Here is a 13,660-nt window from a genome sequence, read left to right as displayed (position 1 = left end):
ATCAGAAACTTCCTTGTGATGGGTGCATTCAACTCATGGAATTGAACCCTCCTTTTAGTAGAGCAGTTTTGAGACTCTCTTTTTGTAGAATCTTCAAGTAGACATTTGGAACGCTTTGAGGCCTTCAGTGGAAAAGGGAATATCTTCACATTAAAACTAGAAAGAAGCATTCTCAGAAACTTCTTTGTAATGTGTGCATTCAACTCACATAGTTGAACCTTCCTTTTGATAGAGCAGTTTTGAAACACTCTTTTTGTAAAATCTGCAATTGGTTACATGGGTTGCTTTGAAGCCTTTGTTGGAAACGGGAATATCTTCACATATAAACTAGACAGAAGCATTCTCAGAAACTTCTTTGTTTTGATTGCAGTAAACTCACAGAGGTGAACTTTTCTTTTGATAGAGCAGTTTTGAAATAAACTTTTTGTAGAATCTCCAAGTTGACATTTAGAGCACTTTCAGGCCTTCGGTTGAAAAGGAAATATCTTCACATAAAAACTAGACAGAAGCATTCTCAGAAACTTATTTCTGTTGTTTGTGTTCAACTCACAGAGTTGAACATAACTTTTCATAGAGTAGTTTTGAAATTCTGTTTTTGTAGAATCTGCAAGTGGAAATTTGAAGTCCTTTGAAGCCCTCATTGGAAACGGAAATATTTTGGAATAAAAACTAGACAGAAGCATTGTTAGAAACTACTTTGTGATGTGTGCATTCAACTCAGAGAGTTGAACATTTCTTTTGATAGAGCACTTTTAAACACTCTTTTTGTAGAATCTGCACATGTACATTTGTAGTGCTTTGAGGGCTGTGGTGGAAAAGGTAATATCTTCTTATAAAAACTAGACAGAAGCATTCTCAGAAACTTATTTGTTATGTTTGCATTCAACTCACAAAGTTGAACATACCTATTCATAGAGAAGTTGTGAAACACTCTTTTTGTAGGATCTGCAAATGGATATTTGGACCGCTTTGAGGCCTTCATTGGATATGAGATTATCTTCACATAAAACTAAACAGAAGCATTCTCAGAAAATTCTTTGTGATGTCTGCTTTCAACTCACAGAGTTGAACATAACTTTTCATTGAGCAGTTTTGAAACACTCCTTTTGTAGAATATGCAAGTGGACTTTTGAAGCACTTTGAGGCCTTCAGTGGAAAGGGAATTATCTTCACATAAAATCTGGTCAGAAGAATTCTCAGAAACTGCTTTGTGATGTGCACATTCAACTCACAGAGTTGTAACTTTCTTTTAATGGAGCAGTTTTGAAACACTCTTTTTGTAGAAACTGCAAGTGGATATTTGGTGCTCTTTGACCTCAATGATGGAAAAGGAAATATCTTCACATAAAAACAACACAGAAGTATTCTGAGAAACTTCTTTGGGATGTGTGCATTCAACTCAAATAATTCAGCCTATCTTTTTATTGAGCAGTTTTGAATCTCCCTTTTTGCAGAATCTGCAAGTGGGTGTTTGAGAGCTCTGAATCTTACTGTGGAAAAGGAAATATCTTCACATAAATACTACCCAGAAGCATTCTGTAAACTTCTTTGTGAGCTGTGCGTTCAACTCATAGAGTTGAACTTATCTTCTCATTGAGAAGTTTTGAATCTCTCATTTTGTAGAATCTGCAAGTGGATATTTGGAGCCCTTTGCATAATATGGTGGAAAAGGAAATATCTTCAAATAAAAACTACATAGACACAATCAGAGAAACTACTTTGTGATGTGTGCATTCAGCTCACAGTGTTGAAGCTGTCTTTTGATTGAGTAGTTTTGAATATCTCTTTTTGCAGAATCTGCAGGTGGACATTTTGAGCCCTTTGAGGCTTATAGTGGAAAAGCAAATATCTTCACATAAAAACTACACAGAATGATTCTGAGAAATTTCTTTGTGATGCATGCATTCAACTCCCAGAGTTGAACCCATCTTTAGATGGAGCAGTTTTTAATCTGTCTCTTCCAGAATCTGCAAGTGGATATTTTTAGCCCTCTGTGGCCTATGGTGGAAGAGGAAATATCTTCAAATAAAAACTACACAGAAACTTTTGGAGAAACTTCATTGTGATATGTGCATTCATCTTACAGGGTTGAAGCTAACTTATGCTTGAGCAGTTTTGAAACAGTCTTTTTGTACAGTCTGCAAGTGGATATTTAGAGCGCTATGAGGCCCACCATGGAAAAACAAATATCTTCAGACAAAAACTACACAGAAGAATTCTGAGAAACTTCTTGGGATGCGTGCATTCATCTCACAGAGTTGAAACTTTCTTTGGATTGAGCAGTTTTGGAACACTCCTTTTGTAGAAGCTGCAAGTGAATATTTGCAGTCCTTTGTTGCCTATGGCGGAAAAGGGAATCTCTTCACATGAAAACTGCACAGAAGCATTCTGAGAAACTTGTTTGTGATGTGTTCATTCATCTCACAGAATTGAAACTTTCTTTTCATTGAGCAGTTTTGACACACTCTTTTCGTAGAATCTGCAAGTGGATAATTGAAGCCCTTTGAGGCCTGCTGTGGAATAGGAAATATCTTCACATAAAAACTACTCAGAAGCATTTTGAGAAACTTCTTTGTGATGTTTGCATTCAACTCACAGAGTTGAATCTATCTTTTGATGGAGCAGTTTAGAATCTCTCTTTTTGTAGAATCTGCAAGTGGATATTTGGAGCACTTTGTGCCCTGTGATGGAAAAGGAAATAACTTCAAATAAAAACTACACAGAAGCATTCTCAGAAACTTCTTTGAAATGTGTGCATTCAATTCACAGAGTTGCACTTATCTTCTCACTGAGCAGTTTTGAATCTCTCTTTTTGAAGGATCTACAAGTGGATATTTGGAGCCCTTTGCGACCTGTTGTGGAAAAGGAAATATCTTCAAATGAAAACTACTCAGAAGCATTCTAAGAAACTTTTCGTGATGTGTGCATTCAACTCAATGAGTTGTACCTACCTTTCTATTGAGCAGTTTGGATTTCTCTGTTCATAGAATCTGCAAGTGGATATTTGGAGCGCTGTGACTCCTACTGTGGAAAATAAAATACTTTCCAATAAAACCACACAGAAGCATTCTGAGAAACTTCTTTATGATGTGTGTATTCAACTCACAGAGTAGAACCAATCTTTTGATTGAGAAGTATTGAATCTCTCTTTTTGGAGAATCTGCAAGTGGATGTTTGGAGAGCTTTGAGGCTTTGTGGAAAAGGAAATATATTCACATAAAAACTACACAGAAACATTCTGAGAAACTTCTTTGCAAGGTGTACATTCAAATCACACAGTTGATCTTATCTTCCCATTGAGCAGTTTTGAATCTTTTTGGAGAATCTGCAAGTGGATATTTGGAGCCCTTTGTGCCGTATGGTGGAAAAGGAAATATCTTCAAATAAAAAGTACAGAAAATCATTCAGAGAAACTTCCTTGTGATGTATGCATTGAACTCTTAGAGCTGAACCTGTCTTTTGATTTAGCCATTTTGAATCACTCTTTTTGCAGAATCTGCAGGTGGATATTTGGAGACATTTGAGGCCTATTGTGGAAAAGCAAATATCTTCTCATAAAAACTACACAGACGCATTCAGAAAAACTTCTTTGGGATGTGTGCAATCAATTCACAGAGTTGAACCTTTCTTTTGATTGAGCAGTTTTGAATCTCTCTTTTGCAGAATCTGCAAGAGGATATTTGGAGCCCTTTGCCGCCTATGGTGGAAATGGATATATCTTCAAATAAAAACTGCACAGAAACATTCTGAGAATCTTTTTGAGGAGTGCACTCATCTCACAGGGTTGAACTGATCTTATCATTGAGAAGTTTTGAAACACTCTTTTTGTAGAATCTGCAAGTGAATATTTGGAGCCCTTTGAGGCCTACCGTGGAAAACAAAATATCTTCAGATAAAAACGACACAGAAGCATTCTGAAAAACCACTTTGTGATGTGTGCATTCATCTCACTGAGTTGAAACTTTGTTTTGATTGAGCAGTTTTGAAACAATCTTTTTCTAGAATCTGCAAGTGGATACTTTGAGCCCTATGAGGCCTATTGTGGAAAAGGAAATATCTTCAGATAAAAACTACTCAGAAGCATTCTAAGAAACTTCTTTGTGATGTGTGCATTTAACTCACAGAGTTGAATCTATCTTTTGATTGAGCATTTTAGAATCTCTTTTTTTTGTAGAATCTGCACGTGGATATTTGGAGCCCTTTGGACCCTATGGTGGAAAAGGAAATATCTTCAAATAAACGTTACACAGAAGCATGCAGAGAAACTTCTTTGTGATGTAAGCATTCAACTCACAGACTTGAATCTATCTTTTGATTGAGCAGTTTTGAAACTCTCTTTTTGCACAATCTGCAGGTGGATGTTTGGAGGGCTTTGAGGACTATTGTGGAAAAGGAAATATCTTCACATAAAAACTACACAGAAGCATTCTGAGAAACTTCTTTGTGAGGTGTGCATTCAACTCACACTGTTGAAGTTATCTTCTCATTGAGCAGCTTTGAATCTGTCTTTTTGCAGAATCTGTAGGTGGCTATTTGGAGCCCTTTGAGGCCTACTGTGGAAAAGCAAATATCTTCACATAAGAACTACACAGAAATATTTTGAGAAATTCTTTGGGATGTGTGCATTCAACTCACAGTGTTGAAACTATCTTTTGATAGAGTAGTTTTGAATCACTCTTTTTGCAGAATCTGCAAGTGGATATTTGGTGCCCTTTGAGGCCTACTGTGGAAAAGTAAATATATTCACATAAAAACTACACAGAAGCATTCTGAGAAACTTCTTTGTGATGTGTGCAGTCATTTCACATAGTTGAACCTTTCTTTTGTTAGAGCAGTTTTCATTCACTTTTTTTGTAGACTCTGCAAATGGATAATTGGAGTTCTTTGAGGTGTACTGTGGAAATAAAATCTTCACAAAAAAACTACACAGAAGGATTCTGGGAAACTTCTGTGGGATGGGTGCATTCAACACACATAGTTGAACCTATCTTTTGATTGAGCAGTTTTGAATCTCTCTTTTTGTAGAATCTGCAAGTGCATATTTGGAGTGCTGTGAGGTCTCCTTTGGGAAATCAAATATGCTCACATAAAAACTACACACAAGCATTCTGAGAAACTTCTTTGTGATGTGTGCATTCAACTCAAAGAGTTGAAACTACGTTTTGATTGAGCAGCTTTGAATTTCTCTTTTTGCAGAATCTGCAAGTGGATGTTTGGAGAGCTCCGAGGCCTGTTGTGGAAAAGGAAATATCTTCACATGAAAACTACACAGAATAATTTTGAGAAACTTCTTTGTGAGGTGTGCATTCAACTCACAGAGTTGAACTTATCTTCTCATTGAGCAGTTTTGAATCTATCTTGTTGTAAAATCTGCAAGTGAATATATTGAGCTCTTTGATCCCTGTGCTGGAAAAGGAAATATCTTCAAGTAAAAACTACACAGAAGCATTCAGAGAAACTTTTTTGTGAGGTATGCATTCAACTCACAGTGTTGAACCTATCTTTTGATTGAGCAGTTGTGAATCTCTCTATTTGCAGAATCGGCAGGTGGATGTTTGGTGCCCTTTGAGGTCTACTGTGGAAAAGAAAATATCTTCACATAAAAACTATACTGAAGCCTTCTGAGAAACTTCTTTGGGATGTATGCATTCAACTCACAGAGTTGAACGTTTCTTTTGATTGAGCAGTTTTGAATCTCCCTTTTTGCAGAATCGGCAAGTGGATATTTGGAGCCCTATGCGCCCTATGGTGGAAAAGGAAATATCTTCATATAAAAACTACACAGAGACAATCTGAGAAAGTTCTTTGTGATGTGTGCATTCATCTCACAGGGTTGCACCTATCTGATGATTGAGCAGCTTTGAAACACTCTTTTTGTGGAATCTGCAAATGAATATTTGGAGGGCTTTGAGGCCAACTGTGGAAAAGCAAATATCTTCAGATAAAAATTACACAGAAGCACTCTGAGAAACTTCTGTGTCATGTGTGCATTCAACTCACAGAGTTGAACATATCTTTTGATGGAGCAGTTTTGAATGTCTCTTTTTGCAGAATCTGCAAGTGGATGTTTCGAGAGCTTTGAGGATTGTGGTGGAAAAGGAAATATCTTCACGTAAAAACTACACAGAAGCATTCTGAGAAACTTCTTTGTGAGGTGTGCATTCAACTCACAGAGTTGAACTTATCTTCTAATTGAGCAGTTTTGCATCTCTCTTTTTGTAGAATCTGCATGTGGATATTTGGAGCCCATTGTGACCTATGGTGGAAAAGGAAATATGTTCAAATAAAAACTACACAGAAGAATTCAGAGAAAGTTCTTTGTTATGTAGGCATTCAACTAACAGGGCTGAACCCATTTTTTCATTGAGCAGTTTTGAATCTCTCTTTTTGTAGAATCGGCAAGTGGATTTTTGGAGACCTTGGCGCCCCATAGTGGAAAAGGAAATATCTTCAAATAAAAACTACACAGTACTATTTAGAGAAACTTCTTTGTGATGTATGCAATCAACTCTCAGAGTTGAACCTATCTTTTGATAGAGCAGTTTTGAGTCTCTCCTTTTGCAGAATATGCAGGTGGATATTTGGAGCCTTTTGAGGCCTACAGTAGAAAAACAAATCTCTTCACATAAAAACTACACAGAAGCATTCTGAGAAACTACTTTGGGAAGTGTGCATTCAGCTCACATAGTTGAACCTATCTTTTGATTGCGCAGTTTTGAATCTCTCTATTTGCGGAATCTGGAAGAGGATATTTGGAGTCCATTGGGTCCCATGGTCGAAAAGAAAATATCTTCAATTAAAAACTACACAGAAACATTCAGAGAACCTTCTTTGTGATGTGTGCATTCATCTGATAGGGCTCAACCTATCTTATGATTGAGGAGTTTTGAAACACTCCTTTTACAGGATCTGCGAGTGGATATTTGGTGCACTTTCAGGCCTACCTTGGAAAAGCAAATATCTTCAGATAAAAACTACACAGAAGTATTCTGAGAAATTTCTTTGTGATGTGTGCATTCAACTCACAAAGTTGAACTTTTCTTTTGATTGAGGAGTTTTGAAACACTATTTTTGTAGAATCTGCAAGGGGATATTTGGAGCCCTTTGAGGTCTATTGTGGAAAAGGAAATATCTTCACATAAAAACTACACAGAAGCAGTCAGAGAAACTTATTTGTGATGTGTACATTCATCTCACAGAGTTGAACATTCCTTTTGATTCAGCTGTTTTGAAACACTCTTTTTGTAGAACCTACAAGTGGATAATTGGAGCCCTTTGCGCCCAATGGTGGAATAGGAAATATCTTCAAATAAACCCAGAAACTTTTTCGTGATGTGTGCATTCAACTCACAGAGTTGAACCTATCTTTTGATTGAACGGTTTTGAATCTCACTTTTTGTAGAATCTGCAAGTGCGTATTTGGATTCCTGTGAGCCCTATGGTGGGAAAGGAAATATCTTCAAATAAAAAGTACACAGAAGCATTTTCAGAAACTTTTTCTTGATGTGTGAATTCAACTCACAGAGTTGAACCTATCTTTTGATTGACCAGTTTTGAATCTCTCTTATTGTAGAAACTGCAAGTGGATATTTGGACCTCTGTGAGGCTTACGGTGGAAAATCAAATATGTTCACATAGAAAAGTCACCGAAGCATTCTGAGAAACTTCTTTGTGTTGTCTGCATTCAACTCACAGGATTGAACCATCTTTTGATTGAGCAGTTTTGAATCTCTCTTTTTGAAGAATCTGAAGAATCTGCAAGTGGATGTTTGCAGAGCTTTGAAGCCTATTATGGAAAAGGAAATATCTTCACATAAAAACTACACAGAAGCATTCTGAGAAACTTCTTTGTGACGTGTGCACTCTTCTCACAGAGTTGAGAATTTATTTTGATTGAGCAGTTTTGAAACACTCTTTTTGTAGAATCTGCAAGTGGATAATTTGAGCCCTTTGAGCTTTACTGTGGAAAAGCAAATATTTTCAAATTAAAACTAACCAGAAACATTCTGAGAATCTTCTTTAGGCTGTCTGCATTCAAATCACAGAGTTGAATCTATGCTTTGATTGAGCAGTTTTTAATCTCTCCTTTTGCAGAATCTGTTAGTGGATATTTGGAGCCCTTTGCAGCCTATGGTGGAAAAGGAAATATCTTCAAACAAAAACTACACAGAAATAGTCTCAGAAACTTCTTTGTGATGTGTGCATTCATCTCACAGGGCTGAACCTATCTTACGATTGAGCAGTTTTGAAACACTCAATCAAAAAGAAGGTTCGCAAGCATCACAAAGAAATTTCTCAAAAATCTTCTGTCTAGTTTTTATGTGAAGATATTTCCTATTTCACCATAGGTCTCAAAGGGCTCAGAAATATCCCTTTGCAGATTCTATGAAAAGACTCTTTCCAAACTACTGAATGAAATGAAAGTTTCAAATCTGTGGGATGAATGCACGCATCACAGAGAAGTTTCCCAGAATGCTTCTGTCTGATTTTTATGTGAAGATATTTCTTTTTCACCATAGGCCTCAAACCACTCAGAAATATCCCTTTACAGATTGTGCAAAAAGACTGTTTCTAAACAGCTCAATGAAAAGGAAGATTCACCTCTGGGAGATGAATGCAAACATCACAAAGAAGTTTCTCAAAAAGCTTCTGTCTGGTTTTTATGTGAAGGTATTTCCTTTTTCACCATAGGCCTCAAACTGCTCACAAACATCCCTTTGCAGATTCCACAAAAAGACTGTTTCTAAACTGCAGAATGAAAATAAAGTTTAAACTCTGTGAGATGAAAGCACACATCACAAAGAAGATTCTCAGAATGCTTTTGTATAGTTTTATGTGAAGAAGTTTCCTTTTTCACCATAGCAATCAAAAGAACGGTTCAAATGTGTGGGGTGAATGCACACATCCCAAAGAAGTTTCTTAGAAAACTTCTGTTTAGTTTTTTGTGAAGATATTTCCTTTTTCACCATGGGCCTCAAAGCACTCCAAATATCCACTTGCAGATTCTACAAAAAGAGTGTTTCCAATCTGCTCAATCAAAAGAAAGGTTCAACTCTGTGAGGTGAAAGCAAACATCACAAAGAAGTTTCTTAGAAACCTTCGGTCTAGTTTATATGTGAAGATATTTCATATTTCAAAATAGGCCTCAAAGGGCTCAGAAGTATACCCTTGCAGATGCTACAAAAAAGAGTGTTTCCAAACAGCTCAATCAAAAGAAAGATTTAACTTGGTGAGATGAATGCACACATTACATAGAAGTCTCTCATAATGCTTCTGTCTAGTTTTTTTGAGAAGCCATTTCCTTTTTCACTATAGGCCTCAGTCTGCTCATTAATAGCCCTCTGCAGATACTAGAAAAAGAGTCTTTCCAAACTGCTCAATCAAAATAAAGGTTCAAATCTTTGAGATGAAAGCCCACGTCACAAAGAAGTTTCTCAGAAAGTTTCTGTCTAGTTTTTACGTGAAGATATTTCCTATTTCACCTTAGGCCTCAAAGGGATCACAACTATCCCTTTTCAGATTCTACAAAAAACTCTTTCCGAACTGCTTCATCAAAGGAAAGTTTCAATTCTGTGAGATGAATGCACACATAAAAAATTAGTTTCTCAGAATGCTTCTGTCTTGTTTTTGTGTGAAGTTATTACTTTTTCACCATAGGCCTCAAACTGCTCAGAAATATCCCTTTGCAGGTTGAACCAAAAGACTCTTTCCATACTGCTCAATGAAAAGAAAGATTCATCTGTGTGAGATGAATGCACACATAAAAAAAGTTTCTCAGAATGCTTCTGTCTAGTTTTTATGTGAAGATATTTCCTTTTTCACCATAGTCCTTACACCATTCACAAATATCCCTCTGCAGATACTACAAAAAGACTGTTTCCAAACTGCTCCATGAAAAGAAAGGTTCAACTCTGTGAGATGAATGCACACATCAGGAAGAAGTTTCTCGGAATGATTCTGTCTAGTTTTTATGTGAAGATAATTCTTTTTCACTACAGGCATCAAACGGCTCAGAAATATCCATTTGCAGATTGTACAAAAATACTGTTTCCAATCTGCTCAATCAAAAGAAAGGTTCTGCTCTGTGATATGAATCCAGGCATCACAAAGAAGATTCTCAGAAAGCTTCTTTTTAGTGTTTTTGTGAAAATATTTCCGTTTTCACCATAGGCCTAACAGCTCTACAAATATCCGTTTGTGGATTCTACAAAAAGACTGCTTTTAAACTGCTCAATCAAAAGAAAAGTTCAACTCTGTGAGATGAAAGCACACATTGCAAAGCATTTTCTAAGAAAGATTCTGTCTAGTTTTTATGTCAAGGTATTTCCTGTTACATCATAGGCTGTGAAGGGCTCACAAATATCCATTTGCATATTTAAAAAAAAGACTGTTTCCAAACTGCTCAAACCAAAGAAAGGTTCAACTCTGTGAGATGAATGCACACATCACAAAGAACTTTCTCAGAATGCTTCTGTCTAGTTTTTATGTGAAGATATCTCTTTTTCACCTTAGGTCTCAAATGGCTAAGAAGTATCCCTTTGCAGATTTTACAAAAAGACTGTTTCCAAACTGCTCAATAAAAAAAAGTTTCAACACTGTGAGATGAATACACACATCAAAAAGAAGTTTCTCAGAAAGCTTCTGTTTTCTTTCTATTTGAAAATATTTCCCTTTTAAACATAGGCCTCAATGGGCTCAGAAATATCTCTTTGCAGATTCTACAAAATGACTGTTTAGAAAACTGCTGGATCCAAATTACACCATTATGGCTCACACACTGCAGCCTCAACCTCCCCAGGGTTAGGCTATTCCTCAAGGGACCCTACAGCCTCGGCCTCCCAAAGTGTTGGGGTTAAAGGCGTGAGCCACCAGCACCCGGCCTGAGTTAATACATCTGGTCTCACTACGTCTTAACCACACACCCATGAAGAACTCAAGTCAAGAGAGAATTGGCAAGAGACTCTCAGCATTCTCTCCCGAAAGCAGTGAGGTGATGGCAGATGTGTGTCCCAAGCCCTGGGGTTTTAGGTGACCATGTGTAGAGGAGAGATTTCCAATGTTTCCCGAGAGGCTCGAGCCACAGTTATTCAGGGCATCCGAACACGAGATGGGGTTTCTGACAGCAACTTAAGGGCCAGGAAGGGCCAGAATCTGCCAAGGCCCATGTCCCAGGTTGGGGCCAATGGAACCCAAGGTAGAGGGAGTCAGCGGTCCTCACAGAGAGGACTCCAGCCCTAGGCCCTGCTGTGCAGACCAAATCAGATGGAAGAGAGTCCTTGGTCCTACATGCCGCAACCCTCCACTGAACTTGGGAGTGGATCTGTTTCCCAAACATGAGGTGACTTTCGCTTTGGAATGGATCACAAGAGGCCAGGCTTTCCAGAGTCGGCAGGATAAAGAAGTCATTCTGGCTCGGCCACCCCCATCCCCCGGTAACTGGTGAATTTAAATGAGCCTAGGCTATCAGGGCCGGAGCCGCTACAGGGGGGAGGGGTGTGGGTGGTGTGAGGGTTTCCGGAGGCACTGCAGAAATTGGGCCTTTGTCTCGAGGATGACAGTGCTGCAGGAACCCGTTCAGGCTGCTATATGGCAAGCACTAAACCACTATGTTTACCGAGATGGGGTTTTCCTCACAGAACGCCTTTATGCAGAAGTACACTCAGAAGAAGCTTTGTTTTTAATGGCGACCTGTTCTTACCTCCCAGGAAAGGCCTATAAAGCATATAGACTCTTGAATAGACATAGTTGTCCTACACCACAATGCAAATACCTGCTTGCAAAATGTTGTGTTGATCTCAGTAAGCTTGCAGACTGGGAACAAATCTTATCTGGTGGAGTGTTTAATAAGCAGAAAAGCCATGATGATATTGTTACTGAGTTTGGTGATTCAGTTTGCTTTCCCCTTCCATTGTCAGGACGTGTATATTGCAAGACAGATCGGCTTGCTAAAGGATAAGAATGTTACCAAAAGAGACTTAGTTTAAATCCTTTCCTCTGGTATCCCTTTGAATCGTTAGGTGAAATAGGTGAAAAGCCAGATCCTGGCCAAACATTTAAATTCACATCTTTACAGAACTTTAGCAACTGTCTGCCCAACTCTTGCACAACACAAGTACCTAATCACAGTTTATGTCACAGACAGCCTGAGACCATTCTTATGGAAACACCCCAGGACACAACTGAATTAAACAGAGTCAGTTTAGAATCTTCCAATTCAAAGTACTCCTTGAATACAGATTCCCCAGTGTCTTTTATTGATTCAGCTGTAATTTCACCTGAAACTATCCCACTGGGAACAGGAACTTCCATATTATCTAAACAGGTTCAAAATAAACCAAAAACTGGTCAAAGTTTATTAACAGGACCAGCAGCTCTTAGTCCATTTACCCCAAGTTTTGGGATTTTGCCATTAGAAACCCCAAGTCCTGGAGATGGATCTTATTTACAAAACTACACTAATACACCTTCTGTAATTGATGTGCCATCCACTGGAGCCCCTTCAAAAAAGTCTGTTGCCAGAATTGGCCAAACTGGAGCAAAGTCTGTCTTCTCACAGAGTGGAAATAGCCGAGAGGTAACTCCAATTCTTTCACTAACAGAAAGTTCTGGTCCATAAATAACTACAACACCTCAGGTAATGAGCCCCACTATCACATCTCCCCCAAATGCACGGCATCGAAGAAGTTCATGACTCTTTACTAGTGACAGTTCCACAACCAAGGAGAATAGGAAGAAATTAAAAATGAAGTTTCCACCTAAAATCCTAAACAGAAAAACAAAAAGTAAAACTAATAAAGGAGGAATAACTCAATCTAATATAAATGACAACCTGGAAATTACAAAATTGGACCCTTCCATCAATTCAGAAGAGGAAATATCCACAATCACACCTCAGATTCAGGCTTTTCATCTACAAAAAGCAGCAGCAGAAGGCTTGATGAGCCTTCTTCATGAAAGGGGGAAAGGTTATTTAGCTTTATGTTCATGCCACTGCAAAGAAGCTATAAATATTTTGAGCCATCTACCTTCTCACCACTTCAATACTGGTTGGGTACTTTGCCAAATTGGAAGGTCCTATTTTGAACTTTCAGAGTACATGCAAGCTGAAAGAATATTCTCAGAGGTTAGAAGGATTGAGAATTATAGAGTCGAAGGCATGGAAATCTACTCTACAACACTTTGGCATCTTCAAAAAGATGTCGCTCTTTCATTTCTGTCAAAAGACTTAACAGACACGGATAAAAATTCGCCAGAGGCCTGGTGTGCTGCAGGGAACTGTTTCAGTCTGCAACAGGAACACGATATTGCAATTAAATTCTTCCAGAGAGCTATCCAAGTGGATCCAAATTATGCTTATGCCTATACTTTATTAGGGCGAGAGTTTGTCTTAACTGAAGAATTGGACAAAGCATTAGCTTGTATTCGAAATGCTATCAGAGTCAGTCCTAGACATTACAATGCATGGTAAGTGGTAATGAATTGTAAAGACAAAGTCTTGTTGATGGTGCTGGTAGTCACTAATTTTTCATGTTAGATAGCTCTTTACTGTCATGAATTTGGTTACTAATACTTAGGAATGGTACATACTGGTCAATAACTTCAAACTAACTTTTTTTATGAAATGTATGTCTTTAACAAACTCTTCAGTTAATTAATGATA

The sequence above is a fragment of the Pongo abelii genome, chromosome 13 (genome assembly GCF_028885655.2).
Source record: "Pongo abelii isolate AG06213 chromosome 13, NHGRI_mPonAbe1-v2.0_pri, whole genome shotgun sequence".
Classification (NCBI taxonomy): Eukaryota; Metazoa; Chordata; class Mammalia; order Primates; family Hominidae; genus Pongo; species Pongo abelii.
This window is presented reverse-complemented; position numbering follows the sequence as displayed.